The following is a 7,117-nucleotide window of genomic DNA, read 5'->3' as shown; positions in this document are numbered from 1 at the left end:
ATGATGACTAATTAGTACTGTGTTGTATGTGTTATCTTTATAGATGAAAGAATGGAGTGATGTAACCCAACTTTACCTGATCTGCCTGGGAGTGATTCAGGTAATGTGTCGTTTATAATCAACAAAAGCTAGAATATGATGGATATGATCCTGTAGGATACAAAACCCACAAAAATGATCCTAAAATGACTTAAATTCACAGTAGACTACTAAATACTGTGGGTCAAAGGGGAATATAATTACCCTCAATCTTGTATGTATCTATGTATGATGGGTTCAGCTCCCAGGTTATGCCTCAGTGACTAAAGCTTCCTCATTTGTACCAATGATTACATGGGTATAGTTCATCCTTGGAAGCAGAGTTTCCACGTAGCAAATTATGCAACCTTGACTGTGCTCCCCTGTAAATTGTGCTGGTTATACCAAATGACCTTGGAGTGGGCTCCAGGAGCAAAACCCCTCATATGCATTAGCCTTAAGACTGTGACAAGGTTGATCCTAAGATGGAATCATTTTGAAAAAAAAAAAAAAACTATAATAAGCTTAAGATAATGAAAAATGTTTCCACCAGTTACCTTTTTGAAGGTTCAAATTTTGGATCATATAGCAAAAGTCAATCAGGGTAAGTCACTGAGCTTATATTAACTTTTGAAATGAAAGGGACCAAATCTAACAAGTTTTATTTCCTCTTTTTGTAATTTTGCACACCATTTTGACTTCTAGTTAAAGAATGATGTCTTCAAAAGTATGGTGTGTAAGAGTCAGTTGTGAAAGCACTCAGTGAAAAACCATTTTGAGTGTCATTGAAAAGTTAATGTTGTTTTTCTTTCTACAGATGATAGCAGTACACCTGAGTGTTGCAGTGGAGAACAGGTACAGATGCTTTTTTCTTTAAAGTTTATTAAAAATGATTGTTAAATACTGTTTACTTTCTGAAGCTCTTTGTAACATATATCCAAAAAATTATTTAGCTTGTGATTTTGCATAGGATGAAGCAGAGAGAAAGCTTTCTCTATAGAGAGAGAGAGGGAGAGCTTTTTCTCTCAAATTCAAGGTTGTGCGAAAAAGTGGGTCAGAAATCTTATTACAAAAAGATTTGGACATTACAGTGGATAACCTAACCTGCAGAATTATCCCTTTATCATGGGATTGGAGGTGGAAAGGCTTACAGTATACTTTGTTGCTACTGCTTTATTTTTCCAAGTAAAAGTTATAGTGGAAAAAGATGAGCCTATAGTAATAATAACAATAGTCTCTATTCAATCAAAGGATAAAAAAACATATCCTAAGTTACAGTGAAGAGGTGTTAAAAATACACGATAAAATACAATAGTAATATAAGATAGAAAAAATACTATACTTCAGAGAGAAAATGACTTTTTTCTTCAATACATATGCCATCGAATTCTTACCTTAAACTGACAAGGGCGGTTTGGAGCTGTGAGTAGGCGTGGGATTTGTCACATATGGTTTAGGGGCCGACATATCTCTCCCTCAATGCCGTACCGGAAGGCAAGGTCGGTAGCAGAAAGCAGTGAAGGGCCAACTGCGTCCAAAAGCGATCGCACTGGCCGAAATCCCAGGATGACTCGTTTGGTACGACGCTCCAGCGCCGGTGTCTGGAGGTACTGCGTTTTTTCCTCTTGTTCAAACATTCCGTCCGCGCATGCGTAAATGTTCTGGCTCTCCAATACGTAGCCTAGCCTCCTCTTCCCGTTCCCCCCACCCCCCCCCCCAAAAAAAAAAATTAAGATGCTGGTTAACTTACAAGGAATTGACATTTCAGTGGAACAGATTGTACAGGCATGTATTCGTAAGGTAAGTAGCGCGCGTGTCTGGTCTTCTCGAGACAGAGGTGAGAGATGGTTTTATGCAGACTGAGTCGCCTACAATACTTTGTTGTAAACATGGCGGTTCATGAGTGAAGTTGTCTCTCTAGAATTTCTGTGGACGAAATCCAGCACCTACCGATACAATTTGGGCAAGTTTTGAAAGCTTAAAACTTCAATCAGTGATGTATTTTGCTGGTAGGACTGGGTGACCCGACACTTATAAAAAATCAATGAAATGAGAATCAAGGTGGCTTCCCTTGTCACGGAATGGCACAATTACCCAGAATTCTTTTTGGCCATGAAGGAGGCAACTTGAGAGGTACGAGACTGGCCCTCAACAAATGGCTGATATAAAGCGCGGCCGGAGGAAAAAGTAGTGAGAAGAAGATCTCTAGCCAGCTACTAAGGAGTAACCTTGGTGTGTGCTGTTAACGTACACTTTTGATTTCTGAACAAGTTTTCACTCTAGAAAAGTCGCAACAAAGTAGTGCTTTTTTTCGATGTTATCTTCGTTGCGAAAAAAAATGGCCATTAGTAATTTCTTGTCAAGCAAAGTCACCACTTAACTCAAACCTTACATCTCTATGCAATAAGTGCATTGAAAATCTTTTTATGCAAGATCTTCGCGGAAATTACATTCTGTCCCTCAATAAACCTAAAATAGCCAATTATGGTCTCAGTTCTTTTTCGAACTTATAGGCTAAGTTGCGAAATGCGCTACATGATTTTATCCGTACCACTGGGTTTCCTGGCTTTAAAAGAGAATCGATGGTCGCATTTTGTACAGCGGCTTTTCTTGTTAATTAATATATCTTTAAATATTGTGTATTTAGTTATGTACCTGTATATGCTTTGTATTTTAGCTGTAAATTTAATGTCTCGAAGATATTAGCTCTTGTAGTTATTCTGAAATTCGACATGCAATAAAAGTTTATGCATGCATGCATGCATGTTTGTGTGTGCTTTTAGCAGGGCTCTTGCGCACCCTTTGTAATCTACGACTTCGGTGCTTACCATATGAGTCTAAATTATATTCATAAATAAGTCTATTTACAAATGTTTTCTTGTATCTCTCCGTTTTCATCTGAGGAAGATAACACATTTTTCTATGCAAATTATATACTATTTTTTTTTTATTGGGAATGATCGCACCTAGCATATGATTATTAATAGCTCTTTCGAAAGCAGATTTATCTTGCTGTTCTAAAAGATCAAGAGAAAATGAGAAGACATAGAGAGGGAGGCTCAGGGCGTTGGCCGGGATATGTCATGTTTGCGAAAGCTATTTTTAGACGAGCGGAAGTCTGTCTTCCGAGACGTCCGCATGCAGACGTTAAGTCCACTTCGTCCGCCATTACATGAAATCTTTGCTTTTCTTTCAAACATCAGACCGAGCTTGGCCTGCATGCGGACGTCTCGGAAGACACACTTCCGCTAGAACAAAGACTTTCGTTCGTCTAAAAATAACTTTCGTGATATCCCAAGGGCTGGACCGGGAGCCCCCCTCTCTGTCCCCTCATTTACTCTTGAAAAGATTAAAGATGCTGACTGTTTGAGAGGTAAAATGACCCTTATGACACCTGTCTAAAAAACGCTAAATAACATTTAAATCAGAGTCGGAAGCGCCGTACACAGCGAGACCATAATTATGTGAAAATGGGAAGAACTAGGGTTTTAAACAAATGATCTATTTCCTTCTGGCTGAAGAGTTCCTTTTGTAGAGTTCTGAGAATGTGAAGACACTTGTTAGCTTTTATAAGCTTGAGTCTAACGTGCTCGCTAAATTTACAAGTAGGCTGAAGGGTCAGTTCGAGCAATACAATGCTATCACATTGAGGTATGTTATTGATGGGAGCGTACTGATGGCGTGCACCGCTACTATCCTTCTTCCTAAATATCAGTTCTTTACATTTGCTCGGATTACATAACATCTGATTATTTATACACCAACTGAAAAACTGATTTACCAGGTCTACTGACGTGTCTGAATCCTTCCATACGGGAGCCACTATAGTAGAGTCGTCAGCATATTTGGGAAGCACGGGCGTGTCATTCATAAAAACCTCCACGTCATTGAGGAAATCGTTAAATAAATATGGACCCCCGACACTTCCTTGCGCGGTCCCCTTGTTGACACATACGCAGTCACAAGAATGACCATTAACTGAAATGCGCTGTTGTCTGTTACTCAAAAAACTACGATACCAATTTATAATATAGGGGTTCAAGAGTAACTGTTTCAACTTTGCAGATAGAAGGTTATGCTTAACAGAATCAAAGGCCTTGCTGAAATCCATAGTAAAAAGTCTTGCCGCTTCACAGTTACTATCATCTAAAAATTTCTCTACCGCTTGCTCCCCATGGGTGTGTTACACAGCCTTCTCCAAAGCCCTGGCTATGACTGGTGTAATATTGATGCAACGGTAGTGTGAATTCTCCTTGGGGACCTTAACCTTTGGTAAGGGGTTGATATTAGCCCTCTTCCAGGATGTCAGCCAGGCGTGGGTAGCCAAGGACAAATCCCAAATGTGCGTAATGACCGGTGTCAAACGCTCGGCGTGATACGCCCAAAACAAATAGGGTATTTCATCTGGTCCATTGGCGGTTTTCTTTAGTTTTGCGAGAATGTTCCAAACTTGCCTTTCAGTTACCTGGGGAATTTCCACGTCAGGTGTGATGACGACATCTGAAGGCGGCTCGTAACTATCATCAGAACACAGCCGAACAAAAAAAGTCATTAAGGTCATTCAGGGAGTCCGAATCGAGATTGACATCGGTAGAGTTATGACGCTGGGAAATCAAATCCACATTTCTCCACCGATCCCTACTTTCAATAATCAGGTGAAGATTCTTGCGGTTAGCACTAATTACTTCTGATATCCGGGAGTTAACCACTTTGTGGCCCTCCACGTTGTTGCAAGAAATTCTAGACTTCGCCCGCAGAATAGATTTCACTAAGGGAGTCATCCACATTGGGTCCCTCGACGAAAGTCTTACGGATTTAAGCGGCATGCCCTTGTCCATCTGAGTCCGGATCTTTTTTTCCATATTAGGGACTTTAAGCAAATCGCTACGGCTGGCGCTAATACGGCTGCCGGAAGTAAATTTCTCCCAAAATGAAACACTGCGCATGTACGTCGGTTGCATCCAGCCGTAGTGTGAAATCTGACTACGTGAGTCGCGATGTTTTGCCGTAGTGGCTACTACGTCGGGTTTATTTCGCTTCTCTGGCCCTTTTCAACGGACATCTCGGCATTTTAAGAATTCTGTTGGATACTATATCCCTTAAAGTCAATTTAGGTCAAGGATTGTGTCAAGGTTGCCTTTCATAAGCTTGTAAATCCGTATTATGAACTTACGATAAGTTTTGGCAAAGGTGTTGGAATGGCGAAGTGAGTTCAGCACGCGGTTGTTTTTCTTCGGTTAAGTTTGCTTTGAGGATTTACTGAAGATGTTTTATATCTGGATACTATACGATGCTATTTTCCTTCTTTGAGTATACATACATGTGTCTTTTTCACTCGATATTCTTTGAGATATTTGTCTCTGAAATTGTATATTTCATCCATCAAATTGTTGTTATTGTACAAGGTGTATAGCATTTGCTTTTGCTCAGAAATAATCTGTTCGTCCTAGCATGGCCAACAACGGCCATCGTCCTTTCAGCGAAGCCATTTGAAGGTAAGAAACTAAATAAAAGAGATTTTAAACACCTTTAGCCCATGTTTCCTTGTATTTTGCTTTGCTAAACTTAAAATTTAGCAGACCACCGAGACGTAGTCTCCCCAGACCTTTTCAGTCACGGAAGCCGTAGTAGCACCATCCGTAGTGATTTGCTTAAACTCCCTATTATCCAAAACACAGTCTACATTATTCCCCGACAACACCTCGCTCCAGTCCTCCGCATTCAACGCAAGACATAGCGCTTCTTTCTGGTGTTTTCTTGTATCACGTATCTGTACCTTGCGACGCCCGGGCTTCAGTTTAGTTCCGGCCGGCAAGATAACACCCTGATGATCAGTTTTGATTAGCATATGAATGGAATAAGGACTACCAAAAAGATCAGCATGGTTGGTAAAGCAATTACACGAATTATAAGAATACTGACATTTAATTTTTTTCAGTGTGTGGGGCCAGTGGAGTCTGATGACAGTCAGTCTGATGCTGTTGAAGAGGAGGATGGGACAGAATACATTGATTAAGAATCTAGTGACATTGAAAAAATAATAGAGAGAGGAGATGTAGAACTACCACAGCCCATTCAAAAAAAAATGCTCATTCAAAATTTGGGTTGACAAACAAAGAGTATTACCACGGTATTTTAAGTTTCGGGCAATATCCCTCATTTACTAAGGCCGCCATGTTGGATTTGCTATTATCATGCAAAGTAGCTACACACCTTTGGGGAGCCAAACAACACAAGTTCCAGAGGATATAACGAACACCTTAGCCACTCGGATGATTCGTTTTACGTTCATTGTTTATCACCTCAAAATATAACTTTGCCCAATCCTAACTCTTTCGCGTCCTACACGTCCTACAATGTAAGCGAAGTATCCTAGACAAAAAAAAAAAGGTACGAGTGGTTTCAGAGTAAAGATAGAGAATGAAAGATTCACATTGTCGTCAAAACCTCAAATTTTGGTGACTTCACGATGTTGTTATGTCGAGTACCGCAAAAGTGTGTGCTAAAATGCGTGTCGCGCGTGCAACACGATTATTATTATTTTGTGACATCATCATTGCCGTAAGTGGTGTAGTCCAGAGGAACTGGTATTGCCCGAAACGGAAACTAAAATAATATTCTTTGTTTGTCCACCCAAAAATTGTCAAAAATTGGTTTGACAAACAAAGAATATTATGGTATTTCAGTTTTCAGAGAATACCCCTTTTCACGGTTAGTTTTTCTCATTTGCATTACAATATAATCTAGCATGTATGTGAGGCAATTTCGGGATATTTTGTAGTTTTAACCCGAAATTGCCTCGCATCCACGTTAGATTACACTGTAATGCAAAAGAGAACAACTAACCGTGGAAAGGGCTATTCTGTGTATAGAGTGTTTTCACTCACGTGATCAGTAACCCTCTTTTCCCACAGAAACAAAAGAAAACGTTTCCATGACAATAGAGCTCAATTCCCCGAGGATTAGTTGGGTACACCAAAATGGCCGCCGTGACGTCACATGAAAACATTCCATAAAGTATACCAGTTACGGTAAATTATTAATATGGAAATTAGTTAAACTGCTGCGGAATTTATATAGATCTACAAGTGAAAAGAAT

The sequence above is a fragment of the Montipora foliosa genome, chromosome 3, assembly GCF_036669935.1.
Source record: "Montipora foliosa isolate CH-2021 chromosome 3, ASM3666993v2, whole genome shotgun sequence".
NCBI classification, from domain to species: Eukaryota; Metazoa; Cnidaria; class Anthozoa; order Scleractinia; family Acroporidae; genus Montipora; species Montipora foliosa.
Note: the sequence above shows the minus strand (reverse complement) of the source record.